Source organism: Nycticebus coucang, chromosome 14, assembly GCF_027406575.1.
Source record: "Nycticebus coucang isolate mNycCou1 chromosome 14, mNycCou1.pri, whole genome shotgun sequence".
In the NCBI taxonomy this organism is placed as follows: Eukaryota; Metazoa; Chordata; class Mammalia; order Primates; family Lorisidae; genus Nycticebus; species Nycticebus coucang.
In genome coordinates, this window is record NC_069793.1 from 53,493,237 (window position 1) to 53,502,583 (window position 9,347).

Genomic DNA, 9,347 nt, shown 5'->3' on the forward strand with positions numbered 1-9,347 from the left:
GAGAAGCATGAATCCTATGTACTCAATCTTGATATGAGGACAATTAATGACAATTAAGGTTATGGGGGCGGAAGCAGAAAGAGGGAGGGAGGGAGGGGGGTGGGGCCTTAGTGTGTGTCACACTTTATGGGGGCAAGACATGATTGCAAGAGGGACTTTACCTAACAATTGCAATCAGTGTAACTGGCTTATTGTACCCTCAATGAATCCCCAACAATAAAAAAAAAGAAAGAGAAAAAAAAAAAAAAAGAAAAAAGAAATAAAATAGATAAACCATTGGCCAGACTAACGAGGAATAGAAAAGTAAAATCTCTAGTAACCTCAATCAGAAATGATAAAGGGGAAATAACAACTGATCCCACAGAGATACAAGAGACCATCTCTGAATACTACCAGGAACTCTATGCCCAGAAATTTGACAATGTGAAGGAAATGGATCAATATTTGGAATCACATCCTTTCCCTAGACTTAGCCAGGAAGAAATAGAGCTCCTGAACAGACCAATTTCAACCACTGAGATCAAAGAAACAATAAAAAACAAAAAAATTCCCTGGTCCAGATGGCTTCACACCAGAATTCTATCAAACCTTCAAGGAAGAGCTTATTCCTGTACTGCAGAAATTATTCCAAAAAATTGAGGAAGAAGGAATCTTCCCCAACACATTCTATGAAGCAAACATCACCCTGATACCAAAACCAGGAAAAGACCCGAACTAAAAGGAGAATTTCAGACCAATCTCACTCATGAATATAGATGCAAAAATTCTCAACAAAATCCTAGCCAATAGATTACAGCTTATCATCAAAAAAGTCATTCATCATGATTAAGTAGGCTTCATCCCAGGGATGCAAGGCTGGTTTAACATACGCAAGTCCATAAACGTTATCCACCATAGTAACAGAGGCAAAAATAAAGATCACATGATCCTCTCAATAGATGCAGAAAAAGCATTTGATAAAATCCAGCATCCTTTTCTAATTACAACACTGAAGAGTATAGGCATAGGTGGCACATTTCTAAAACTGATTGAAGCTATCTATGACAAACCCGCAGCTAGTATTTTACTGAATGGAGTAAAACTGAAAGCTTTTCCTCTTAGAACCGGAACCAGACAAGGTTGTCCTCTGTCACCTGTACTATTCAACATAGTGCTGGAAGTTTTAGCCAATACAATTAGGCAAGACAAGGAAATAAAGGGAATCCAAATGGGAGCAGAGGAGGTCAAACTCTCCCTCTTTGCTGATGACATGATCTTATACTTAGAGAACCCCAAAGATTCAACCACAAGACTCCTAGAAGTCATCAAAAAATACAGTAATGTTTCAGGATATAAAATCAATGTCCACAAGTCAGTAGCCTTTGTATACACCAATAACAGTCAAGATGAGAAGCTAATTAAGGACACAACTCCCTTCACCATAGTCTCAAAGGAAATGAAATACCTAGGAATATACCTAACGAAGGAGGTGAAGGACCTCTATAAAGAAAATTATGAAATCCTCAGAAAGGAAATAGCAGAGGATATTAACAAATGGAAGAACATACCATGCTCATGGATGGGAAGAATCAACATTGTTAAAATGTCTATACTTCCCAAAGCAACCTACCTATTCAATGCCATTCCTATCAAAATACCAACATCTTACTTTCAAGATTTGGAAAAAATGATTCTGCATTTTGTATGGAACCGGAAAAAACCCCGTATAGCTAAGGCAGTTCTTAGTAATAAAAATAAAGCTGGGGGCATCAGCATACCTGATTTTAGGCTGTACTACAAAGTCATAGTGGTTAAGACAGCATGGTACTGGCACAAAAACAGAGACACAGACACTTGGAATCGAATTGAAAACCAAGAAATGAAACTAACATCTTACAACCACCTAATCTTCGATAAACCAAACAAGAACATACCTTGGAGGAAAGACTCCCTATTCAATAAATGGTGTTGGGAGAACTGGATGTCTACATGTAAAAGACTGAAACTGGACCCACACCTTTCCCCACTCACAAAAATTGATTCAAAATGGGTAAAGGACTTAAATTTAAGGCATGAAACAATAAAAATCCTCCAAGAAAGCATAGGAAAAACACTGGAAGATATTGGCCTGGGGAAAGACTTCATGAAGAAGACTGCCAGGGCAATTGCAACAACAACAAAAATAAACAAATGAGACTTCATTAAGCTGAAAAGCTTCTGTACAGCTAAGGAGACAATAACCAAAGCAAAGGGACAACCTACACAATGGGAAAGGATATTTGCATATTTTCAATCAGACAAAAGCTTGATAACTAGGATCTATAGGGAACTCAAATTAATCCACATGAAAAAAGCCAACAATCCCATATATCAATGGGCAAGAGACATGAATAGAACTTTCTCTAAAGATGACAGACGAATGGCTAACAAATACATGAAAAAATGTTCATCATCTCTATATATTAGAGAAATGCAAATCAAAACAACCCTGAGATATCATCTAACCCCAGTGAGAATGGCCCACATCACAAAATCTCAAAACTGCAGATGCTGGCATGGATGTGGAGAGAAGGGAACACTTTTACACTGCTGGTGGGACTGCAAACTAGTACAACCTTTCTGGAAGGAAGTATGGAGAAACCTCAAAGCACTCAAGCTAGACCTCCCATTTGATCCTGCAATCCCATTACTGGGCATCTACCCAAAAGGAAAAAAATCCTTTTATCATAAGGACACTTGTACTAGACTGTTTATTGCAACTCAATTTACAATTGCCAAAATGTGGAAACAGCCTAAATGCCCACCAACCCAGGAATGGATTAACAAACTGTGGTATATGTATACCATGGAATACTATTCAGCTATTAAAAAAAATGGAGACTTTACATCCTTCATATTAACCTGGATGGAAGTGGAAGACATTATTGTTAGTAAAGCATCACAAGAATGGAGAAGCATGAATCCTATGTACTCAATTTTGATATGAGGACAATTAATGACAATTGAGGTTATGGGGGGGGAAGCAGAAAGAGAGATGGAGGGAGGTGGGTGGGGCCTTCCTGTGTGTCACACTTTATGGGGGCAAGACATGATTGCAAGAAGGAATTTACCTAACAATTGCAATCAGTGTAACCTGGCTTATTGTACCCTCAATGAATCCCCAACAATAAAAAAAAAAAAAGAAAAGTCTACCTAACTTTAATTTCAATCTAGGCTAAATCAAAAATGTTTGAGATTTATAGCCATTTCACATACACACAGGAGTAAACAACTTAGAGTCTATTGACAGTCAATATAAGCATCATATTTAAGCTAGTTACTAACCATTTTAAATAGTGATATTAAACGTAAGTTTCATAAAAAATACTTGCTACATATACCACAGTTTAAGGTCAAATATTCACAATATACAAGTCATTCTTTTTTGTTGTTGTTTGTTTGCTTGCTTTTTGAAACAGAGTCTTGCTCTGTCACCCTGGGTAGAGTGCCATTGCATCCTAGCTCACAGCAACCTCGAATTCTCAGGCTCAAGAGATTTCCCCCCTTACATCAGCCTCTTCAGTAACTGGGACTACAGGCACCTGCCTCAATGCCTGGCTAATTTTTCTATTTTTTTTTTTTTGGCATTTAAAATTTAATTATTAAAAATATCGAACGCTTCATGAATTTCCGTGTCATCCTTGCACAGCGGCCATGCTAATCTTCTCTGTATCGTTCCAATTTTAGTATATGTGCTGCCGAAGTGAGCACTAATTTTTCTATTTTTAATAGAGACAGGTTCTCACCTTTGCTCTGGCTGATTTTGAACTCTTGAGCTCAGGCGATCCACGCACCTCAACCTCCCAGAGTGCTAGGATTACAGGTGTGAGCCACTGTGCCTGACCAGGGCATTATTAAATATTGAGGAAACAAGACAAACAACTGATTGAAAAAGGAGCAAAAGTCATAAACAAACAGTTCCTCTAAAAAAAAAAAAAAAGAGATATAAAGTGGCCCTTACATTTATGAGAAGTTGTTCGACTTATAACCAGAGAAATGAAACTACACTGAAATGCCACCTATCACTTACGAAATTAGCAAATATTTTAAAACTTGGCAACACACTGTGTTGACAAGACTAGGGAAAAACAGGCCCTCTCACACATTGCGGTGGGAATACAAAATGGTACAGCCTTATGGAGGGCAATTTGGCAGCATTTGACAGATCTATGTATGCAATTATATTTTGTTCTAGAAATCCCACTTCCAGGAATTTACTCTGGAAATACACCTATAGTGATACACAGTTATGTACAGGTTTATGCACTGCAGCATTATTTGTAATTGCAAAATGTTGGAAACAACCTAAAATGCTCATACATGGGAGATTAGTTGAATAAATTACATTCATGCAGTGAAGTACTACGCAATGGTTAAAGAAAATGGAGATGATTTCCAGGACATATTGTGTAAGTAAATAAGCAAAGTGCAAAAGAATATATAGAGTATTCTGCCTTTTGTGTATGTGTGTGTGTGTGTTTCTAGATCTGCAAACTCTAAGGGCCTAGAAATTATGATATGCCGGTAGCAATGAGCACAGTTACTACCCAGATCTTCTAATTATTATTTCTTATAATATTATAAGGAACCAAGGTGTCTTGAAGAAATAGATGATTCCAAAGCTTAGACAAGAAGGACCTGGAATATTTTGTCACTAAAAGCAGAAAAGTGTTCATAGAAGGATAGGAGCCTAATAACATTAGAACCAATTTGAGGAGGCTTCCACTGGCCAATGTGGATTAATGTGAACATCAGAATATGTAGTGATAGTGATGAGTTATAACCCATTGAATGACATAAGATTCTCTGAGCGTGTACTGATGCAATTGAATAAATGAGTAAATAAGCAGGAGATAAGAGAAAGATCTTCCTTATAAAATTATGCAAACAGGGCTGGGCTAGGTGGCTCTTGCCTATAATATCAGCACTTTAGAATTATGCCAACAAATTAATGTAGAAGAAATAATGGAGTTAGAAAAATCACCATTTTGCAATCACTATTTTGTAATAATAGATTCAAGTGTTAAACACAGTTTATGGGAGGCCGTTGTTTTGGACTAGGCCCCAGCAGACCGGACTAAACAAGTATGGAAAGGCCAGGCGCAATGGCTCGTGTCTATAATCCTAGTACTCGGGGAGGCTCAAGAGTTCATGACCAGCCTGAGTAAGAGCAAGACCCCACCTCTACTAAAAATGGAAAGACTTAGCCAGGCATTGTGGTGGGCATCTGTAGTCCCAGCTCCTTAAGAAGCTGAGACAGGAGAATCGTTTGAACCCAGGAGTTTGAAGTTGCTGTGAGCTAGACTGATGCCCCAGCGCTCTAACCTGGTACAACAGGGTGAGACTCCATCTCAAACAAAATGCCACATCACCAAGGTGAACTTTGAAATGGGCAAATTTTCCAAAATACAGGAGATTCTGGTCAACCTGAGTCAGCATGGTAAGGAAGATCCTTCTGTTTTAACTCCACAAGAAAAGTAACTCTGAAATGACCATTCGGTTTTTTGTTCTGTTTCTGTTCTTTTCATCCCTTTTCTGCCTGTAAAGCCAGTTTTCTGAACAGCTCATGGAAACACTCATTCTTAATGAGGTGTTGCCCAATTCTAGAATCACAAACAAAAGCCAATCATATCTTTAAACTAAATTTGTTTTCATTTTGTCTTTTGACACGAGCAAGAATTATCAAAGGATGCTAAAACTAGAGAGTGATAGTTTGACAAGGAACAGGACATTTATGTAGTTTTAAAGTACATTCATACAAATTACCGACTAACTGCAAAGGAGAAATTAACAACTCACAGCAGAGAAACCTGGAGGACACCAGCTGAACTAAGGGATCAACGCTACCGACACCAATAACGAGACCAGACAACATGACGCGCCTTTTAACAGCACGTCCTAGGAGGGACACACTATCACATCTGTGTGATCCAAGCTACACTGTGTGATCTGCATCTCATCACGAGGAGGCATTAGAAAAACTCAAACTGAGGAACAATTTACAAAATTACCAACCCGTACTCTTCCAAAAATGTCAAGGCCAAGAGCTGAGGACATGTTTCAAGTTGAAGAAGACTGGAGAGACATGATGTAATGTGAGAACCTGGATCAGATCCTGGACAGGAGTGGGGCAGGGCAGGCAGAGAACAACTCTAAAGACAATTGGGAAAAATTGAAAATTTGGACTGCCGATGAGATGACAGCATTTTGTCAATGTTGATTCCCAATTTTGATCATTATGCTGTGCTTATATAGGACAACGTCTTGGTCTTATACAATCTGTGCTAATATATTTAGAAGTAAAAGAATATAATGCCTACTTAGTCCAAAAAACTTAGAGAAACTTAGAGAACAAACGCTATTGCAAATAGGTCAAAATGCTAACTCTTGGTAAATCTGGGTGAAGAGTATATGGGAGTTCTTTGTAATATTGCAATTTTCTGTACCTTTCAAGTTATGTCACAATTATAAGTTAACCCAAAATAACCCTTTTTTCTACCAGTGGAATTTTTCCTTAAATAAAATCCCACCTGGAAGCCCAACATGTCCAACAAATAAACTTAGAGTTATTCTGAATGAAACTGGAGTGTTAGCTCCAGAGCTCCACATGCAGAACCCCTCCCACCTGAAAGGCAAGGCCTTAGAAACTGGGCTGTTCACAGGCACTCCCTCTCCACCAGAGGTGCCTAAGGTGATGTGTCTGACCACATCCCTCCTTGGAACCTCTTTCATGATCACCTCTGCTCTCCACCTTCCTCTGATACCTGCTCTTTGTGCTAATTAGGCCTCCTCCTAAAATTTAAGCGAATTTGTCGATTGCAGTGAGCTTTCAAACTCTCTGCCTGCCCTCGTTTAGGTCCCTGATGCCTGGAAATGTTCTTCCCCCACCACACAGTCGCATCTCTGCTTCAAGCTGCTGCTGCCCACACCTATGCTACAGACGGACCTCCGAAAGGGAGCTCTTTTTGAAGAAGCGAATGCACTATGCTGATCCCTGCTGTAAAATACCTCTGTAAAATACCTCTGACAGCTGAAGTGAAACTCTTCAGCATTAGACAGGAAAAGATACTTACTTCCTATGGCTACTGTAACAAATTACCACTATCATGGTAACATAAAATTATTCTCTCATAATTCCATAGGAATAGCCCAAAATTAGTTCCATGAAACTAAAGTAAGGGAATTGGTAGTGCTCACTTCTTCTGGAGGTTTTGAGAGGAGAATCCATTCCCTTGGTTTTCTCCGCTCATAGGCTCTGTCTACATTCCTTGGCTCCTGGCCTCTTCCTCCATCTTCAAAGCACATCACTGCAATCTCTGCTTCCACCATCAATCACATCACTAACTCTTCTCCTGTCTAATCTCCCCCTGCCTCTATGATAAAGACACTTGTAATTATGTTTAGGATCTACCCAAATAATCTGGAATAATCTCCCCATCTCGAGGTGCTTGATGTAATCACATCTGCAAAGTTCCCTTTGCCATATAAAAGAACAATCACAGGATCTTGGGATTCTGTAGTAGACATCTTTTGGGGGCCATTATTCAGCCTACCACCGACATCTAAATTGATTGCTTCCCGACAGCTTTTCTCTATTATTCAAACTCCCCAGCCTTTATGATTATTTGCAGTCTTTCACTTAGTTATTCCCTTAAGTGCATTGATTTAGTTCAAAATTGCTAGTTCAGTGCTCGCTTCGGCAGCACATATACTAAAATTGGAACAATACAGAGAAAATTAGCATTGCCCCTGCGCAAGAATGACACGCAAATTCGTGAAACGTTCCATATTAAAAAAAAAAAAAAAAATTGCTAGTTCACAGCAGATGCAGGCCTGACTTTGGCAGCTCTGCTCTATGACGCCCCCTGCTGGTAGGTGACGCTTCACAGCTTGTTCTGCACAGCCCGGACCTACACAAGTCCTTTATCCTCTGGGTTGATGGATAGCTCTAGCCCTGAGCCGAAGACCCTGAAAGCAACAGAAAAGGGGTTGAGGAAGATCCTCCACTATTTTCCACGCCTATGGCTGGGGCAGACTGAGGTCTCCTTGGGAGTTCTCATCAGCAGCAACCACACTCATAAATCAAAAAGGAACTGAGCCACACACAGTGCTCGGAGAGAATGAAAGGGAAAACAGACCATTGGTTCATGTTTGGGCAGATTCTAAACTATACGGGAATGGAAGCTTTAGAGGTGATGAATTTCCCTTTAATGCTGTCACATCAGTAGTCCTGGAGGTTTAACCTCTGATTTTTGGCTGTAAAACCAACATTATTTCTGCAAACTTGACACCAGATGCTGCCAGGGAGATATAGCTGAAGTGATAAAAATCTATTTAACAGATTTAGTGAAGCAAATACAAACTAATTAACAATTTTAGAATTGGGATTAAACACTAATTCTTTTAAACCATAAAAACTGAGATGAACAAAAGGAAAAAAAAACATGTTCCTCTTCTGAATAACTCAAAGGAGCCATCTGTTTGTCATTGAGAAAATGGCCCAATTGATAGATTTTGAACAAATTCTGATTTTTTCTGGATTTGAATGCATTATGGACATTACAGAAGGAAGGCATATTACTTCCAGGCTAATGTGTCAATTTGGGCTTAACTGAGCCCTAGAAAGTTATTTGTGTACTGACTCAGAAATGAGGAGACAGAATAAAATGACATCTTTATGAATCCTACTTGAGACATACGTTTCTGAAAAAGAAAGATGGCCTGTGCAATAGCAGTTGGTGGGTCATAGCTCCTTCCTTGAGCCTTTAGTACCGTCTCCCAAGGAGGGCTGAGGAGCCTCGTCTCCTGCTGTGCTGACACTTGCCAAATTAGGTGAAGTCTGAGCTGTGAAATTGTGCAAATTGGACTCACTGTCTTCCCATCTCCCCACCCCAATGTTCAACTTCACTATACAGTCTAATTCTAAAATACAAGCTATAGAATTAATTCCATCATAAACAATTTCTCTAACACAGGGGCATTTTCCCTCTACTGGTCAGTGGGTGTGGCTAATAGACTCTAAGGATCAGACTGACTTATTTACTTTTTGATGATCTCCAAGTCCCTAAAGAAGTGAAAAAGACTGACAGTTCTTAAAAGAATAGAACAGAAAGTTCTGGAAGGTTCTCAAGACAAGTCCTCAAGGGCTAGCATTTGGTCAGAGAGACAAAGCAGAAGCTTAGCACCAGAGGTGGGTAAGAATTTGTTCTACCCAGGCGGGACAGCCCTAAATGCTCATCCCTGGGGTTTCTTTATCTCTTCCTACTCCCAGCACTAAAACAAGAGCGGAGGGCAGAGCCTGCAGCTGGAAATCCACAGGCCCTTGCTAG

At 39.5% G+C, this 9,347-nt stretch overlaps 2 non-coding genes across 2 annotated transcripts; one reads left to right on the plus strand and one right to left on the minus strand.

The window, feature by feature from the left end:
• Positions 1-3,622: 3,622 nt before the first annotated feature.
• Positions 3,623-3,729, minus strand: LOC128566107 (U6 spliceosomal RNA). The gene has a single exon (XR_008374403.1). It is a non-coding gene; the product is annotated as a U6 spliceosomal RNA (small nuclear RNA).
• A 3,976-nt stretch (positions 3,730-7,705) lies between these two features.
• On the plus strand, positions 7,706-7,812 carry LOC128566118 (U6 spliceosomal RNA). Its single transcript, XR_008374414.1, has one exon. It is a non-coding gene; the product is annotated as a U6 spliceosomal RNA (small nuclear RNA).
• The last annotated feature ends 1,535 nt before the right edge of the window (positions 7,813-9,347 follow it).